General features: G+C 32.2%; 1 protein-coding gene across 1 annotated transcript in view; it reads left to right on the top strand.

Annotated features, from left to right (window-relative positions):
• Nucleotides 1–9,711: 9,711 nt before the first annotated feature.
• The window catches only part of LOC143241894 (uncharacterized), a 37,141-nt gene continuing 27,410 nt past the window's right edge, over nt 9,712–19,442 (top strand). Inside the window, exon 1 of the mRNA XM_076485200.1 lies at nt 9,712–9,817. The gene's annotated coding sequence lies outside the window, so the exon portion shown is untranslated. The remainder of the gene's footprint in view (nt 9,818–19,442) is intronic.

Below are 19,442 nucleotides of genomic sequence, written 5' to 3'. Positions count from 1 at the left end.
GTGACACCAGTGTTACAATGTTATGATTAGTCTTAAACCAGTGTTCTTATGTTATAATTAGTTTTACACAGGCGTTCCTATGTTACAATTAGAGAACTGTTATAAAATAGGTAAGGTTAAAACAAGTTTGGTTTATTTTTAATTTCGCGCAAAGCTACATGTGGGCTATGTGTGCTAGCCGTCTTTAATGTGGTAGTGTAAGACTAGAGGGAGGGCAGCTAGTCATCACTACCCACCGCCAACTCTTGGGCTACTCTTTTACGAACGAATAGTGGGATTGATCGTTGGTTATTGCATTCTCACATGTGAGAGGTCCAACACTCTGAATAAAGGTATTCGAACTCGCGACCCTTAGATTACGAGTTGAGTTCTCAACCACCAGACCCTTCGTTGCCGTTTACTTATAAAGTTACCCTTTGTTTTATTGTCTTTAAGAAAGTTTTGACCAATCCTGGTTAAGAGTAGACTTTCTCTAATTATTACTTATAAACCATGATATCTTTGATGTAACCGTTTAGCCCTGTACTTTGGTGTCTCTGATGTAACCGTTTAATCCTGTGTCATGAGGTCTCTGATGTAACCATTTAGTCCCTGTACCATGGTGTCTCTGATGTAACCGTTTAATCCTGTGTCATGAGGTTTCTGATGTAACCATTTAGTCCCTGTACCATGGTGTCTCTGATGTAACCGTTTAATCCTGTGTCATGAGGTCTCTGATGTAACCATTTAGTCCCTGTACCAAGGGGTCTCTGATCTAATAACCTTTAAGCCTCCACCAGGTGTCTCTATTATAGTCTCTTAGCCCCGTTCCATGGTGTCTCTCAATGAAGCTGTGTCGTACAAGGAAAAATAAATTCCCATTGAAAATTCCAATCCGAACATTAAGTAGCGATACAATAGTGGGCAAGAATTTGCTGTTAAACCTACGTAAAACAGAAGACAAACGACATGTAGTGTTTGTTTTATTTATTTTTTTTAGATTTTTGACTTGTCATTTTTGGATTACTTGTGCATCATTTTATTTCTAGATTTGTCTACTAGCATTCAAGACTGGTTTATGTTATAAAGCCTAAAGCTACACAATGGACTAATTGTGCTAACCCACCGCAGGTATCGAAACCCTAATTTTGCGCTACAAGCTCACTGATTTTACACCAGGAGACACCAAGGCCAGTTAGTACGTGCCGCTTTTTTAACTGTGAAATATGTGGTTGAATAAGGTAAGTCCAGTCAACAGAATAGATTAATCTATCACATGTTCCGGAGGTGACAACAATATAATAAAAAAACCTTCATTGTACTTTTAAAGACGCTTGGTTTGTATCCAAATAATTCTTCTCCTATCAGAATATTAAATCTTGCCAGTGATAATAGAGACATTCTTTGTATAAAATAAACAACATATTAGATAATTACTGTTCCGTCCATGAATACAAATATGGAATTATACTTTTGATTCTGTTATTAGCGACAAAAAATACAAGAAAAAATAAAAGTAATAAAAAATTCCTGTGATTGAGAGTCAACTTATAAAGCTGCTGCCATCTCGTGTTAATATTTGTAACTACCTTTTCACTACATGCTGAGCACAGGTTGATTTTAATTCTACGCAAATATTTAACTGTTATAATAAATCTTTCTGTAAATGTATTATATTAAGGAAAAAGTAATATCTGATAATGATGTGAAAACAATTTAACCTTTGGAAGATAATAAAATTGCGTGTTCGTCTTGCCACAATTATTCAACCTACAGAACAAAACAACGCTAAAAGTTCCTTACGTCATCACAGACGATAATCTAGTTCTAGACCTAATGCAAGTTAAATTACTGACAAATTAGTATAAATAATAAAGAAACTATGATGCTGTTTTTATGATGTCGATATAAATTGGATCTATTAACTGAAAGCTCAAATTAACCAATGATACTCGAAGAACTTGCGCAGGACCCTCCAAATCAGTTAACAATACACACAAAAAAGTATTCATACATTTATGTTTTATAACGACCGCACTTCTTTCTCAGCCTATTAGCTCAACTATAAAGTGTTGTATCTAAGTGGGACAGATCCGTAAACTTACAACTCTAAAATACGGGATTCGATTTTGTTTAAGGGTCATAACAGACAAACAGGTGCAGGAACAAGGTTTTTAATTAATTCTATTTGACAGTAGTCTCCTTACGTAATAATACAAACTCTACAAGGGCTCTTCTGATATTTACCTCTAGAATGTTCCGTCTTGCTCAAAAAAATCAAGTTTGTATTGTCCACACGGTGGATTATTGGGAAAAGTGCTTAACTTTTAAAGCAGTCGTAGGCTCCAGGGTGTAGATCCTAGGGGTATGAGGGTATACATCTCCCTCTTCATTTTAGGTGGGGGTATGGTGCATACAATCATCCCCCCCAACAGTTTGGTCTGTTGAATTGTTTTATTGCATCACAGTCCTACAAATTGTGTGTTTGTTCTTGTGGTTCTCGTGTTCTTACCAATCGAATTACATAATTAGGCCTAGATGTAGGCTTTTTCAGTAGCCGAAATGTACATCTTTAATATAGGCGTGCGTCTAAGCTTTCGATCTAAGCGATAGTTCGTAAGTATCAGTCAGTAGGCCTAAGTATACATGCAAGTATCGTGGCAACAAGATTACTCTGTGACTGCATGTTTACAGCTTTCAGGTTCACGTAATCAGAGATTACCAATTTGCAAATTGAACAGTCCACATAAGTGGTTGTAAAATCATCCCCCCATCGGGTGTAAAAAAGCATTTATACTAATTTGATGAGTGTCAATTTTACTGAAAAGAGGAAGTCACACACGACCTGGAGAGAGTGACTAATTTAAACTTAATTATAAACTGAAATTTTTATTTCACTTCTTTAAAAGTTTAGCGTATCTAATGTCACTGTATTTACATTTTTGTTTTCAACAAGTTTTGAGGCCCGGCATGGCCAGGTGGTTAAGGCACTCGACTTGTAATCTGAGGGTCGCAGGTTCGAATCCCCTTCATACCAAACATGCTCGCACTTTCAGAAGCAGGAGCGTTATAATATTACGGTCAATCTCGCTATTCGTTGGTAAAAGAGTAGCTCAAGAGTTAGCGGTGGGTGGTGATGACTAGCTGCCTTCCCTTTAGTCTTACACTGTTATATTAGGGACGGCTAGCGCAGATAGCCCTCGTGTAGCTTTGCGCGAAATTCAAAAACAAACAACAAGTTTACTCTTTGGCGCAAAGAGCATCTCGAAACCATGTAGGTACGACAATAATATCAGTTACGAGAAGAAACCACAACTGTTTAAATTCAGTGCTAACCAATAAACAGATGGGTTTACTATTTCTAAAAGGGAAGTTTTAACATAGTGGTAATAAAGCAATAGAAACGTTGCTAATGGTAAATAACCCATTTAAAATGTTAGATAATAGATAAAGTTATTCAAGAGTTACTTCAAGCATAGACATAAACAGTCGTAACCAAAATGTTGATCTAGTGACATGTTCCTATCACAATGTCTCTATAATTACTACAGTAACTACAAGGTCTAGTTACAAGTTCTTACCAACACGTTTCTATAATTACTACAGTTACTACAATGACCTAGTTACAAGGTCTTATAAACACATGTTTATATAATTACTACAGTAACTACAATAGCCGAGTTACAAGTTCTTATCAACATGTTCCTGTAATTGCTACAGTAACTACAATGGCCTAGGTACAATATTTTATTAACACAAGTTTCTATATTTACTGCAATAACTACAATGTCCGAGTTACAAGTTCTTATCAACACGTTTCTATAATTACTACAATAACTACAATGTCCTAGTTACAAGTTCTTATCAACACTTGTTATTTGTTATCAGTGTAATACGTCTTAGTGACATGAACTATCAAAGGCTATTTGATTGAATTCGTCTGGAAGTAAACAAAACTTGTCGTTTCATATTCTCGTGTTCAATTGTGTGATATGTGTCTAACTGAGACATAATTTTCTTGTAAATATTTCATCGATGTGTGTCTAACTGTGACATAATTTTCTTGTAAATATTTCATCGATGTGTGTCTAACTGAGACATAATTTTCTTGTAAATATTTCATCGATGTGTGTTTAACTGAGACATAATTTTGTTGTAAATATTTCATCGATGTGTGTCTAACTGAGACATAATTTTTTTGTAAATATTTCATCGATGTGTGTCTAACTGAGACATAATTTTTTTGTAAATATTTCATCGATGTGTGTCTAACTGAGACATAATTTTCTTGTAAATATTTCATCGATGTGTGTTTAACTAACACATAATTTTCTTGTAAATATTTCATCGATGTGTAACTAACTGAGACATAATTTTATTGTAAATATTTCACTGATGTGTGTCTAACTAAGACATAATTTTCTTGTAAATATTTCATCGATGTGTGACTAACTGAGACATAATTTTCTTGTAAATATTTCACTGATGTGTGTCTAACTAAGACATAATTTTCTTGTAAATATTTCATCGATGTGTGTCTAACTGAGACATAATTTTCTTGTAAATATTTCATCAATGTATGTCTAACTGAGACATAATTTTCTTGTGACTATTTCACCGATGTGTGTCTAACTGAGACATAATTTTCTTGTGACTATTTCACCGATGTGTGTCTCACTAAGAGATAATTTTCTTGTAAATATTTCATCGATGTGTGACTAACTGAGACATAATTTTCTTGTAAATATTTCATCGATGTGTGTCTAACTAAGACATAATTTTCTTGTAAATATTTAATCGATGTCTGCTTAACTGAGACATAATTTTCTTGTAAATATTTAATCGATGTGTGTCTAACTAAGACATAATTTTCTTGTAAATATTTCAACAATGTGTGTCTAACTGAGACATAATTTTCTTGTAAATACTTCACTGATGTGTGTCTAACTGAGACATAATTTTCTTGTAAATATTTCATCGATGTGTGTCTAACTAAGACATAATTTTCTTGTAAATATTTCATCGATGTGTGTCTCACTAAGACATAATTTTCTTGTAAATATTTAATCGATGTCTGCTTAACTGAGACATAATTTTCTTGTAAATATTTAATCGATGTGTGTCTAACTAAGACATAATTTTCTTGTAAATATTTCATCGATGTGTGTCTAACTGAGACATAATTTTTTTGTAAATATTTCATCGATGTGTGTCTAACTAAGACATAATTTTCTTGTAAACATTTCATCGATGTGTGTCTAACTGAGACATAATTTTCTTGTAAATATTTCATCGATGTGTGTTTAACTAAGACATAATTTTCTTGTAAATATTTAATCGATGTCTGCTAAATTGAGACATAATTTTTTTGTAAATATTTCACCGATGTGTGTTTAACTAAGACATAATTTTCTTGTAAATATTTCATCGATGTGTGTCTAACTGAGACATAATTTTTTTGTAAATATTTAATCGACGTGTGTCTAACTGTGACATAATTTTCTTGTAAATATTTCATCGATGTGTGTCTAACTGTGACATAATTTTTTTGTAAATATTTCATCGATGTGTGTCTAACTAAGACATAATTTTCTTGTAAATATTTCATCGATGTGTGTTTAACTAACACATAATTTTCTTGTAAATATTTCATCGATGTGTAACTAACTGAGACATAATTTTATTGTAAATATTTCACTGATGTGTGTCTAACTAAGACATAATTTTCTTGTAAATATTTCATCGATGTGTGACTAACTGAGACATAATTTTCTTGTAAATATTTCACTGATGTGTGTCTAACTAAGACATAATTTTCTTGTAAATATTTCATCGATGTGTGTCTAACTGAGACATAATTTTCTTGTAAATATTTCATCGATGTATGTCTAACTGAGACATAATTTTCTTGTGACTATTTCACCGATGTGTGTCTAACTGAGACATAATTTTCTTGTGACTATTTCACCGATGTGTGTCTCACTAAGAGATAATTTTCTTGTAAATATTTCATCGATGTGTGACTAACTGAGACATAATTTTCTTGTAAATATTTCATCGATGTGTGTCTAACTAAGACATAATTTTCTTGTAAATATTTAATCGATGTCTGCTTAACTGAGACATAATTTTCTTGTAAATATTTAATCGATGTGTGTCTAACTAAGACATAATTTTCTTGTAAATATTTCAACAATGTGTGTCTAACTGAGACATAATTTTCTTGTAAATACTTCACTGATGTGTGTCTAACTGAGACATAATTTTCTTGTAAATATTTCATCGATGTGTGTCTAACTAAGACATAATTTTCTTGTAAATATTTCATCGATGTGTGTCTCACTAAGACATAATTTTTTTTGTAAATATTTAATCGATGTCTGCTTAACTGAGACATAATTTTCTTGTAAATATTTAATCGATGTGTGTCTAACTAAGACATAATTTTCTTGTAAATATTTCATCGATGTGTGTCTAACTGAGACATAATTTTCTTGTAAATATTTCATCGATGTGTGTCTAACTAAGACATAATTTTCTTGTAAACATTTCATCGATGTGTGTCTAACTGAGACATAATTTTTTTTGTAAATATTTAATCGATGTCTGCTTAACTGAGACATAATTTTCTTGTAAATATTTAATCGATGTGTGTCTAACTAAGACATAATTTTCTTGTAAATATTTCATCGATGTGTGTCTAACTGAGACATAATTTTCTTGTAAATATTTCATCGATGTGTGTCTAACTAAGACATAATTTTCTTGTAAACATTTCATCGATGTGTGTCTAACTGAGACATAATTTTCTTGTAAATATTTCATCGATGTGTGTCTAACTAAGACATAATTTTCTTGTAAATATTTAATCGATGTCTGCTAAATTGAGACATAATTTTTTTGTAAATATTTCACCGATGTGTGTTTAACTAAGACATAATTTTCTTGTAAATATTTCATCGATGTGTGTCTAACTGAGACATAATTTTTTTGTAAATATTTAATCGACGTGTGTCTAACTGTGACATAATTTTCTTGTAAATATTTCATCGATGTGTGTCTAACTGTGACATAATTTTCTTGTAAATATTTCATCGATGTGTGTCTAACTAAGACATAATTTTCTTGTAAATATTTAATCGATGTCTGCTTAACTGAGACATAATTTTCTTGTAAATATTTAATCGATGTGTGTCTAACTAAGACATAATTTTCTTGTAAATATTTCAACAATGTGTGTCTAACTGAGACATAATTTTCTTGTAAATACTTCACTGATGTGTGTCTAACTGAGACATAATTTTCTTGTAAATATTTCATCGATGTGTGTCTAACTGAGACATAATTTTCTTGTAAATATTTCATCGATGTGTGTCTAACTGAGACATAATTTTCTTGTAAATATTTCATCGATGTGTGTCTAACTAAGACATAATTTTCTTGTAAACATTTCATCGATGTGTGTCTAACTGAGACATAATTTTCTTGTAAATATTTCATCGATGTGTGTCTAACTAAGACATAATTTTCTTGTAAATATTTCATCGATGTGTGTCTAACTGAGACATAATTTTCTTGTAAATATTTCATCGATGTGTGTCTAACTGAGACATAATTTTCTTGTAAATATTTCATCGATGTGTGTCTAACTAAGACATAATTTTGTTGTAAATATTTCATCGATGTGTGCCTAACTGAGACATAATTTTCTTGTAAATATTTCATCGATGTGTGTCTCACTAAGACATAATTTTCTTGTAAATATTTAATCGATGTCTGCTTAACTGAGACATAATTTTCTTGTAAATATTTCATCGATGTCTGCTTAACTGAGACATAATTTTCTTGTAAATATTTCATCGATGTGTGTCTAACTAAGACATAATTTTCTTGTAAATATTTCATCGATGTGTGTCTAACTGAGACATAATTTTCTTGTAAATATTTTATTGATGTGTGTCTCACTAAGACATAATTTTCTTGTAAATATTTAATCGATGTCTGCTTAACTGAGACATAATTTTCTTGTAAATATTTCATCGATGTCTGCTTAACTGAGACATAATTTTCTTGTAAATATTTAATCGATGTGTGTCTAACTAAGACATAATTTTCTTGTAAATATTTCATCGATGTGTCTAACTAAGACATAATTTTCTTGTAAATATTTCATCGATGTGTGTCTAACTGAGACATAATTTTCTTGTGACTATTTCACCGATGTGTGTCTCACTGAGACATATTTTTTTGTGACTATTACACCGATGTGTGTCTAACTGAGACATAATTTTCTTGTGACTATTTCACCGATGTGTGTCTAACTGAGACATAATTTTCTTGTGACTGTTTCACCGATGTGTGTCTAACTGAGACATAATTTTCTTGTGACTATTTCTTCTTTCGTTTATTGACTTTAAAGCTGAAGGATATTTGGGGCAAGGCTAGTTTGGGGCAAGGCTAGTTTTAATGTTATGAAGTAACGTGTTTCTTATTCCCCACTATTTCTTTTCTTTTTTCCCGTCAAAATGAAGAAAGGTTGAAGGTTAATCTTTACGTTTAAAAGTTTCAATATAGGTTCACATGTACCCAGTGCTAAGAACGTTATATCTAAACTCTACAATGTCAAGTTGGAACGGAATGTATCAGAACTACATTTGACATTTTGGTGTTTTAGTGTGATTGCAGCACAAGAATATGACATCTAGCACCCACAATAAATTAATTTAACGAGGCTTTGCCATCATCGGTAGGACAAAACAACAACTGAGGTATGACGCTGATTTATAAACGTTTAAACGGGTCCAATTAGTAAATAATTCTCACAAACGAACCTGCAATCTCGTAATGCATTCTGTAAGAAGCTGTTTTTCAACAATTGTATATTCGTTGAAATTATAATTGTTTTTATTCCTTATCCTTGATATCATTTCTTGTAAAAGCTGTTTACGAAGTAAAAATTAATATGGATTTTGTCTTCTTTATACAAAATTTGATGTTGTACTTAAGATTCAGTCAAACCATGACAGACGTTACTTTATATAAATTAATCTACAAGGATATCTAATAAAATTATAGCTACTTTTGAATTTTTTTATAACTTTCATGTTGAAAGGTGTTAAAATTTATAAAAATATTAAAGCAAAACTCTTATTGTTTTAACTTTCTATAATAAAACATGAAGATGGAAGAAACATTTCAGAAGAACCATTACAGTGGAGAAGTCTTTATACAACGTAATACACGGTGTGCAGTCTAGGGCCCTAGAAAATGTATATTATCTATCGTGCAGTACAGGGCCCTAGAAGATGTATAACACCTGTTGTCCATACGACCTTTGAAGTTGTACAATACCTGTGTAAGGGACTATTTTTTTTTTTTCTCGTGAATTTAGTCGAACAGTTTTGTCTCTAATTTTTATCTTTTTTTACTATGGTTGGAAAACTATTTTCCGTTGCAAAGGAAATATATTTGTATATATATATATCTTTGTAGTCAATACTTTGATTGTTTCCCTCTAATGTTGGGTTTGACATGCCACTTATATTCAGGTTTCTACTTCTTAATCTAAAAATAAAACACTATGTGTTTTTTTCCAGCACATTTTTGCTCTGCGTTACTAAATGTATTACAGTGTTTACCTACGCGTTACTCTCGAGACTGGCTGTTCGAGAGCCCTGGAAACAAGTAACACCTTAGAAACTCTCCACAGCTGTTTCCATAGCAACGATAAGCAGAAGCCATAACTATCCAGGAGACATTGAAAATATGCGCCAGCACTAAACGCGTCTCACAAGAAGGCAGGCTGGCTTCTGCTGGGGTCGTTTGAAACGGTTACAAGGTAAGGTTTTCTTAGAATAAAACATCAAAAAATACTTATCGATATTTAACCCAAATCTTTACGTTCGTGAAGTAAGAGACTGTAAGATATAGTCGTGTTTGATTAACAGTGTAGTTACTATTTTACTGCTCATGTTTGATTTAAATGTATGTTTTAGTGTTCAAACAAGATCGTGTTAACTAACTTAACCTATCTAACGAGTTTTTAAACTTAAGGCCGTTTTATAATAACTTAACGTTTCTAACGGATGTATAAACTAAAGCTATTTTATATCTCTTTGAATTAACGTCTCGAAAAGTATTAAAACTGAGGCAGATTTAGGTGTTAAACTCAACAGATATGAACGCCTAAATTAAAAAGCCACAACAAGAATTGTTATTGCTTTTAAGCGACTAATCCACTTCCCTAGTTTAACCTAAGTATTGCCAAGGTTCCTTGTATGCTTGTGGTCTTTCACAGCGGTTCTTTCCAAACTGTGTGACGCAGAATTTTGTAAATATTAAGTAATTTTATCTATTAACGTAAATTTATTACCAATTTAATATATTTTTTTAACATTTGATTTATTTTATCCTTGAGACACAATATAACAGTAATATTTTGCTGTAGGACGGCGTCACTAGGCCTGCCAAATGGACTTGTTTACGTATGTTGCAAAACACTTTGGTACATTAAAAGAGTGTCTCGAAGTGAAAGGGTTTGAAAAGCAAGTCCAGGGCTCTAGACACTGGTATGCTAATGGGATTATATAGTTTAAGGCCTAAGACGAGGATGCTTACGGCCTTCTGCAGTGTAAGGCCTTAGACGAGGCATAAACACTAAACGACCGAATAAGAAAACGTTCGCTCATTTCGAACGTCATATTAACAAACGTTTTATATTTGATTCATGATGTCAAAGTACACGTAGGTTCAGTAAGTATTCACACAAAACAATAAAAGCCTATATAACCTTCGAACGGTGGACCTCTCGTCTGAAGGAAAAAACAGTCAAATAAAAAATATCTTAGTAAAATAGTTATGGTCAATGTAGCGGTGTAGAAAATTCGTATACAGTTGTAACCATTCTTTACGTAATTCAGAAAAGAATTAGTTACCTGCCTCCTGACTTTGTACAGATTTGTACATCATTTGTACCCTGTAGTTCTGTAAACTGTACATAACGTACAGTACTTTAACTGATTTACAGGTGAATATAGTTAATTATGACAGACACCTGGTGAATAATATGATAAAACATGACATATTCCTGGATAATGTAATAGAAAGTGACAGTTATCTGGTAACTATAATAGATCATGACAGTTATCTGGCTATTATAATAGATCATGACAGTTATCTGGCTACTACAATAGAGCATGACAGTTATCTGGTTACTATAATAGAGCACGACAGTTATGTGGTTACTATAATAGATCATGACAGTTATCTGGTTACTATAATAGATCATGACAGTTATCTGGTTATTATAATAGAGCGTGACAGTTATCTGGTTACTATAATAGATCATGACAGTTATCTGGTTACTATAATAGAGCATGACAGTTATCTGGTTACTAAAATAGAGCATGACAGTTATCTGGTTACTATAATAGAGCATGACAGTTATCTGGTTACTATAATAGAGCATGACAGTTATCTGGTTACTAAAATAGAGCATGACAGTTATCTGGTTACTATAATAGAGCATGACAGTTATCTGGTTACTATAATAGAGCATGACAATTATCTGGTTTCTGTAATAGAGCATGACAGTTATCTGGTTAATATAATAGAGCATGACAGTTATTTGGTTTCTAAAATAGAGCATGACAATTATCTGGTTGCTGTAATAGAGCATGACAGTTATGTTCTATCCTGTTGTTATGTTTCTTCTGGCGATCCACATTCACAGAAACAAAATACAGTCTGATTGTTTGGCTACTTTATATCTGTACTGTTACTCTAGCTTTATGAGAAATGGATTAGTTTCTTATCTAACATGTTCCCATACATAGTTACTGTTGCTAAGCTACGTGTTAACAATAATTAAACAAGAATAATAGAATTTGGAAACAAGACAAATAAACTACTAATTCGTAGGTACCATGACAGTTTATTAAGAAGACAGAAAATTAGGAAACAACAAGGAATAATAACAAGCACGTGCCAAAAGGTAGCTTTTTGGTAAAAGTGTTAAACTGTAGATGTACTTTGTTGAACGAAGTGTTTCAGTGTCTGAAAAGATAAAGTCTCTTCTGTATACATGGAGTGTTAATATATCTCTTTAACACCCATCCTGGGACTCCAAAGCTATTGTTTCAACACCACACTAGTCTGAATAACGATCTGTTTACACATCCACATATTTTAACGTTTCGCCTTTGCAGTTTTCTCAGAGTAAAGGGCCCGGCATGGCCAAGCGTGTCAAGGCGTTCGACTCGTAATCCGAGGGTCGCGGGTTCGAATCCCGGTTGCGCCAAACATGCTCGCCCTTTCAGCCGTGGGGGCATTATAACGTTACGGTCAATCCCACTATTCGTTGGTAAAAGAGTAGCCCAAGAGTTGGCGGTGGGTGATGATAACTAGCTGCCTTCTCTCTAGTGTTAAACTGCTAAATTAGGGACGGCTAGCGCAGATAGCTCTCGATTAGTTTTACGCAATATTCAAAACAACCAAACTCAGAGTGAATATATACAATTGAGAAAGCCGGATAGGCGAAACGTTGATTAGAGTTTAAGAAAATTGTATATGTATATATATATGTATATGGAATTTAAATGCAATGTTTTTCTAATCATTTTATTAAAATATTTAAATTCCTCCAGTAAGCACAACAATTTTTTAAAGAATGCACACAAAGTAGGCCTAATAGCACCAACATAACACATTATTTTAGTGTGAAATTAATAGTGTAGCATAATCACCATAGTTATAGTGTCAAATAACATATTTTTGTCCATATGTAATTATTTATACTGACATCCTGATCTGTTGTCGTGATTACAAACATTATGATGTTCAAGTGTCTGGTTGACATTTTAACGAACATAAACTAATTGTTTGTCGTGAATGGAATGATAAGTGACGTCATTTCAGAAGAATTCGATGTTTAACATCTAATGTGTCAAACCGACAGTGTGTAATAAACACACAATGTGTAGCACATATATTTTTTACTTAAGTTGTGTAGCACAGACAATGTGTAACAAGCACACATTGTGTAGCACATATACCATTGTGTAACACTCACAAATAAGCCACGTGTCAAATAATTTCAATTTCATTCCATTCAGTTTAATCGTTATGAGCTATCAAGTGACAAACATAGTAAGATGTGAAATGAAACAGGTTAAACTATATCATCAGGAGTGGATGGGTTATAAGATGTGTCCATGCTCGTGGACAAAGTCGATACGTACATTTACGTGTACATTGCGACGTTAATTAAGTGGAAGTTGGCTGTAATTTTTATAAACGAATTTTAGTACAGTACTTGATGACGTAAGACTGGCTCTCAAACAGATATAACATTAACAACATAGGCTGAATCGTCACCTCTTGACCTTTCGTATTAATATGACTTTGTGTTACACGTGTGCATGTTGTTTGGTTATGACCGTAACCGTGTTACATATAGGTTTGTTTTGATAACAGTTACGTTACGCGTGTACATGTAGGCTGGTTATAGCAATAATTGTGTTACAGATGTACGTGTAGGTTGGTTATGACAATAATTGTGTTACACTTGTACATGTAGGCTGGTTATGACAATAATTATGTTACACATGTACGTGTAGGCTGGTTATGACAATAATTGTGTTACACTTGTACATATAAGTTGGTTATGACAATAATTGTGTTACACTTGTACGTATAGGCTGGTTATAGCAATAATTGTGTTACACATGTACGTGTAGGTTGGTTATGACAATAATTGTGTTACACTTGTACATGTAGGTTGGTTATGACAATAATTGTGTTACACTTGTACATGTAGGTTGGTTATGACAATAATTGTGTTACATGTGTACATGTAGGATGGTTATGACAATAATTTTGTTACACATGTACGTGTAGGTTGGTTATGACAATAATTGTGTTACACATGTACGTGTAGGTTGGTTATGACAATAATTGTGTTACACTTGTACATGTAGGTTAATTATGACAATAATTGTGTTACACTTGTACATGTAGGTTGGTTATGACAATAATTGTGTTACACATGTACGTGTAGGTTGGTTATGACAATAATTGTGTTACACGTGTACGTATAGGTTGGTTATGACAATAATTGTGTTACACTCGTACGTATAAGTTGGTTATGACAATAATTGTGTTACATTTGTACATGTAGGCTGGTTATGACAATAATTGTGTTACACTTGTACATATAAGTTGGTTATGACAATAATTGTGTTACACTTGTACATGTAGGTTGGTTATGACAATAATTGTGTTACATGTGTACATGTAGGATGGTTATGACAATAATTTTGTTACACGTGTACGTATAGGTTGGTTATGACAATAATTGTGTTACACTCGTACGTATAAGTTGGTTATGACAATAATTGTGTTACATTTGTACATGTAGGCTGGTTATGACAATAATTGTGTTACACTTGTACATATAAGTTGGTTATGACAATAATTGTGTTACACTTGTACATGTAGGTTGGTTATGACAATAATTGTGTTACATGTGTACATGTAGGATGGTTATGACAATAATTTTGTTACACATGTACGTGTAGGTTGGTTATGACAATAATTGTGTTACACATGTACGTGTAGGCTGGTTATAGCAATAATTGTGTTACACATGTACGTGTAGGTTGGTTATGACAATAATTGTGTTACACTTGTACATATAAGTTGGTTATGACAATAATTATGTTACACATGTACGTATAGGTTGGTTATGACAATAATTGTGTTACACTCGTACGTATAAGTTGGTTATGACAATAATTGTGTTACATTTGTACATGTAGGCTGGTTATGACAATAATTGTGTTACACTTGTACATATAAGTTGGTTATGACAATAATTGTGTTACACTTGTACATGTAGGTTGGTTATGACAATAATTGTGTTACACTTGTACATGTAGGTTGGTTATGACAATAATTGTGTTACATGTGTATGTGTAGGATGGTTATGACAATAATTTTGTTACACATGTACGTGTAGGTTGGTTATGACAATAATTGTGTTACACATGTACATGTAGGTTGGTTATGACAATAATTGTGTTACACATGTACGTGTAGGTTGGTTATGACAATAATTGTGTTACACTTGTACATATAAGTTGGTTATGACAATAATTGTGTTACACTTGTACATGTAGGTTGGTTATGACAATAATTGTGTTACACTTGTACATGTAGGTTGGTTATGACAATAATTGTGTTACACGTGTACATGTAGGATGGTTATGACAATAATTTTGTTAGATGGCGCTTTCGACGTGAAACTGTTTTTGTTGTTACACGAGTTTTATTATAACGCCTTGAAGTTATTGAAATACACAGTGTCACTGGCAGGGTTATCTGGTTACTAAACACATATTTCTAAACTGGTTATTGAACTAATTGTCTGTGGTCCATGATTGTGTTTGTTATAACCTTATTAATAATATCTGTATTTTAAAAAATATATATATCAATAGAACAACTCTAGGATATTGTAAACGTACAAGGTTATGTTTAAAAGGTTAAAGATAACCTACAGGTTGATGTTTTAATGGGAAAAATATAATATTCATAGATCATATTTTTATAGTAAAATTATATAGAATATCTCTTGCTAACCCCTGGGTTACTTACTTATTGTAAAAACCAATGGAAAATCATTCTATTTTCCGCTTGATTTGTTTGTTTGCTAAAGAGAAAACTTCATAATGAGATACCTGTGTTGTATCGACCACATGTATCGAAACTCGGTATTTAGGGTTATAAGCTAGTGGGAGTAAAACTTGACTTATATGTTTCAATGCAAGTATAACTGAAATTGGTAAAAGTGTATTTCGTTTATTAATTTTCTTTGCTTTCAATTATATCCTAATGTTAATATAATCTCTATTATAAAACTGGTAAAAGTATGTATCGTTTATTAATATTATTTGCTTTATATTATATCCTAATGTTAATATAATCTCTATTATAAAACTGGTAAAAGTATGTATCGTTTATTAATATTAATTTATTTTAAATTGTATTCTAATGTTAATATAATCTCTATTATAAAACTGGTAAAAGTATGTATCGTTTATTAATATTATTTGTTTTAAATTGTATTGTAATATTAATATAATCTCTATTATAAAACTGATAAAGTGTGTTTCGTTTATTAATATTATTTGTTTTAAATTGTATTCTAATGTTAATATAATCTCTATTATAAAACTGATAAAGTGTGTTTCGTTTATTAATATTATTTGTTTTAAATTGTATTCTAATGTTAATATAATCTCTATTATAAAACTGGTAAAGTATGTTTCGTTTATTAATATTATTTGTTTTAAATTGTATCCTAATGTTAATATAATCTCTATTATAAAACTGGTAAAAGTATGTATCGTTTATTAATATTATTTGCTTTAAATTATATCCTAATGTTAATATAATCTCTATTATAAAACTGGTAAAAGTATGTATAGTTTATTAATATTATTTGTTTTAAATTGTATTGTAATATTAATATAATCTCTATTATAAAACTGATAAAGTGTGTTTCGTTTATTAATATTATTTGTTTTAAACTATATCCTAATGTTAATATAATCTCTATTATAAAACTGGTAAAAGTATGTATCGTTTATTAATATTATTTGTTTTAAATTGTATTCTAATGTTAATATAATCTCTATTATAAAACTGATAAAGTGTGTTTCGTTTATTAATATTATTTGTTTTAAATTATATTGTAATGTTAATATAATCTCTATTATAAAACTGGTAAAAGTATGTATCGTTTATTAATATTATTTGTTTTAAATTGTATTCTAATGTTAATATAATCTCTATTATAAAACTGGTAAAAGTATGTATCGTTTATTAATATTATTTGTTTTAAATTGTATTCTAATGTTAATATAATCTCTATTATAAAACTGATAAAAGTGTGTTTCGTTTATTAATATTATTTGCTTTAAATTATATCCTAATGTTAATATAATCTCTAGCATAAAATGATAAGGTTAGTAATTAGAATATCGACCTGAGTGTCACAGGATCCAAGGTTCGAGACGTGAAGACACTGCACACACTCTTACGTTTATAACTGTTATAATAGTCAATACGATTGTTTGATTCAACAAAACCTCTGCTGCGGTATGTGTCACCACCGGCTGGTTGATTCAACATTTTATCACTAGTTGGGAATTAGAAGCTTCTACAACTAGATTACTATGAGCTAGTGAAATATTCACAAGCCCACGTGCGAACAACGTGCCATTCGAGTGCACAATTCCAACGACTGTTTGATAATTACATTATCTGATTTAAACAACATATCACTGTTAATATAACCCACATTATAAAACAGTTGTGTTTTCTTTACTTTAATATTAGTGTTAAAGCAAGTTGTGAAACTGTTAGAGTTATATATTTTTATATGTGTGTGTGTGTATAACTTCAGTATTACTGTTCATATAACAACCTTTTTTTACTAAATATAAGGCACACCATTAATCCAGGGCTGTTTCTGTTCTAATGTTAAATTTTTTTGCATGTTCGACACACACTAAAATAATTGTCTTATCCCATCTGATCTGATATAATTAACTTATATTAAACTATCCTCGTCTCCTATTACTGACAGTTTTCTCCATAAAAAGATATATTTTTAGGCTCCATGTTGCTTTTGTACCTTTCTTTAAATCATCGGTTTGTGTCCAGTTAGATAGATAGCCACGGATAGGGGCTGTGGCCCGACATCACGGTTGCTATTGTAATAAACTTCTGTGATGAATGGTGAAGTTGATTTTATGTAACACTCACTTTGATAAACGTTTCATGAGTCCTCCAACTTTATGAGTGAAGGGTCAAAGGGTTCTCCTTGGTAACATTAGCTTTGTTTTTACATACTTTAATACAACTTCTGTATAATAACACTGTACAACAATTTTTTTGAAAAGTTTTTGCTGATTGTGACAGGTACCTGGTGGGTATGCACAAATATAGTTTTGGTTTTGCTTCATCACGTAGGGACTCTGAGAAATAGACAGTTAACTGTTTACCGGCAGTAACGTATTTAATTGCGTTTATGTTTCTAATACGCTATTAAGTTCAACATAATTAAAAGTGTTTTGCTCCTGATCTTCGTTTGTATTCAATGTCCGGTGCATCACGTCACAGTGTCCAACAGTAGTTAGCAAGCATTGACAGATTCCAGTTGCCCTGATATCGTTTCTCCATTGTTGCAGTGTCCTGGTGAAACTGAAGATTTCGAAGAAACGGTACGTGATGGGCAAATTTGGATGTGATTTTCGTGATCAGCAGCCAAACATCTATAAAAAACACCCAACAGTGTTCAAGAAGTAAAACCTTTGTTGTGTAGTGTAATCCACTGTACACATCACAACTGTATTATATGTCATACTTGTAGGGACAAACAGGTCATTAGCTGTGCAATTAGTTTTTATATCAGATTAACACTCTGTACAGCCTGTAGTCTTATTCAACGGTTGTTATTTTCTATCTCGGATTTCCACGTCTTAAATAAACATTATAAATGCTTCTTGCACGAGTAATTTATTCGGAAAATTTTCATGGAATTGATTATTTTATTCACGGAAACAGCGGCTTTGTCTCAGGAAAACAATGGTTTGTTTTTTTGTTTTGAATTTCGCGCAAAACTACTCGAGGGCTATCTGCGCTAGCCGTTCCTAATTCAGCAACGTAAGACTAGAGGGAAGACAGCTAGTCATCACCACCCACCGCCAACGATCAGTTTTCGATAGTACTTGAGCTACGCTTTTACCAACAAATAGTGGGATTGATTGTAACATTATAACGCCCCTACGGCTAAAATGGCGAGCATGTTTGGTGTGATGGGGATTCGAACCCGCGACCTTCAGATTACGAGTCGAATGCTTTACCCACCTAGCCATGCCGGTCCAGTAAAACAATGACTGGCTATTTTACGTAATTTCCTTACACGTGTGTCTGTCAAAGTGATTACATTTCAGTTGGAAGAAAATCTCAATCATTGCTCTATACACCCCGACATAAGTTCATCATTGCTCTGTACACCCCGACATAAGTTCATCATTGCTCTGTACACCCCGACATAAGTTCATCATTGCTCTATAAACCCCGACATAAGTTCATCATTGCTCTATAAACCCCAACATAAGTTCATCATTGGTCTATACACCCCGACATAAGTTCATCATTGCTCTATACACCCCGACATAAGTTCATCATGACTCTATAAACCCCAACATAAGTTCATCATTGCTCTATACACCCCAACATAAGTTCATCATTGCTCTATACACCCCAACATAAGTTCATCATTGCTCTATAAACCCCAACATAAGTTCATCATTGCTCTGTACACCCGACATAAGTTCATCATTGCTCTATACACCCCAACATAAGTTCATCATTACTCTATAAACCCCAACATA

Source organism: Tachypleus tridentatus, unplaced genomic scaffold (assembly GCF_004210375.1).
Source record: "Tachypleus tridentatus isolate NWPU-2018 unplaced genomic scaffold, ASM421037v1 Hic_cluster_1, whole genome shotgun sequence".
Lineage (NCBI taxonomy): Eukaryota > Metazoa > Arthropoda > Merostomata > Xiphosura > Limulidae > Tachypleus > Tachypleus tridentatus.
Note: the sequence above shows the minus strand (reverse complement) of the source record. Positions and strands in the feature narration are given on the sequence as shown.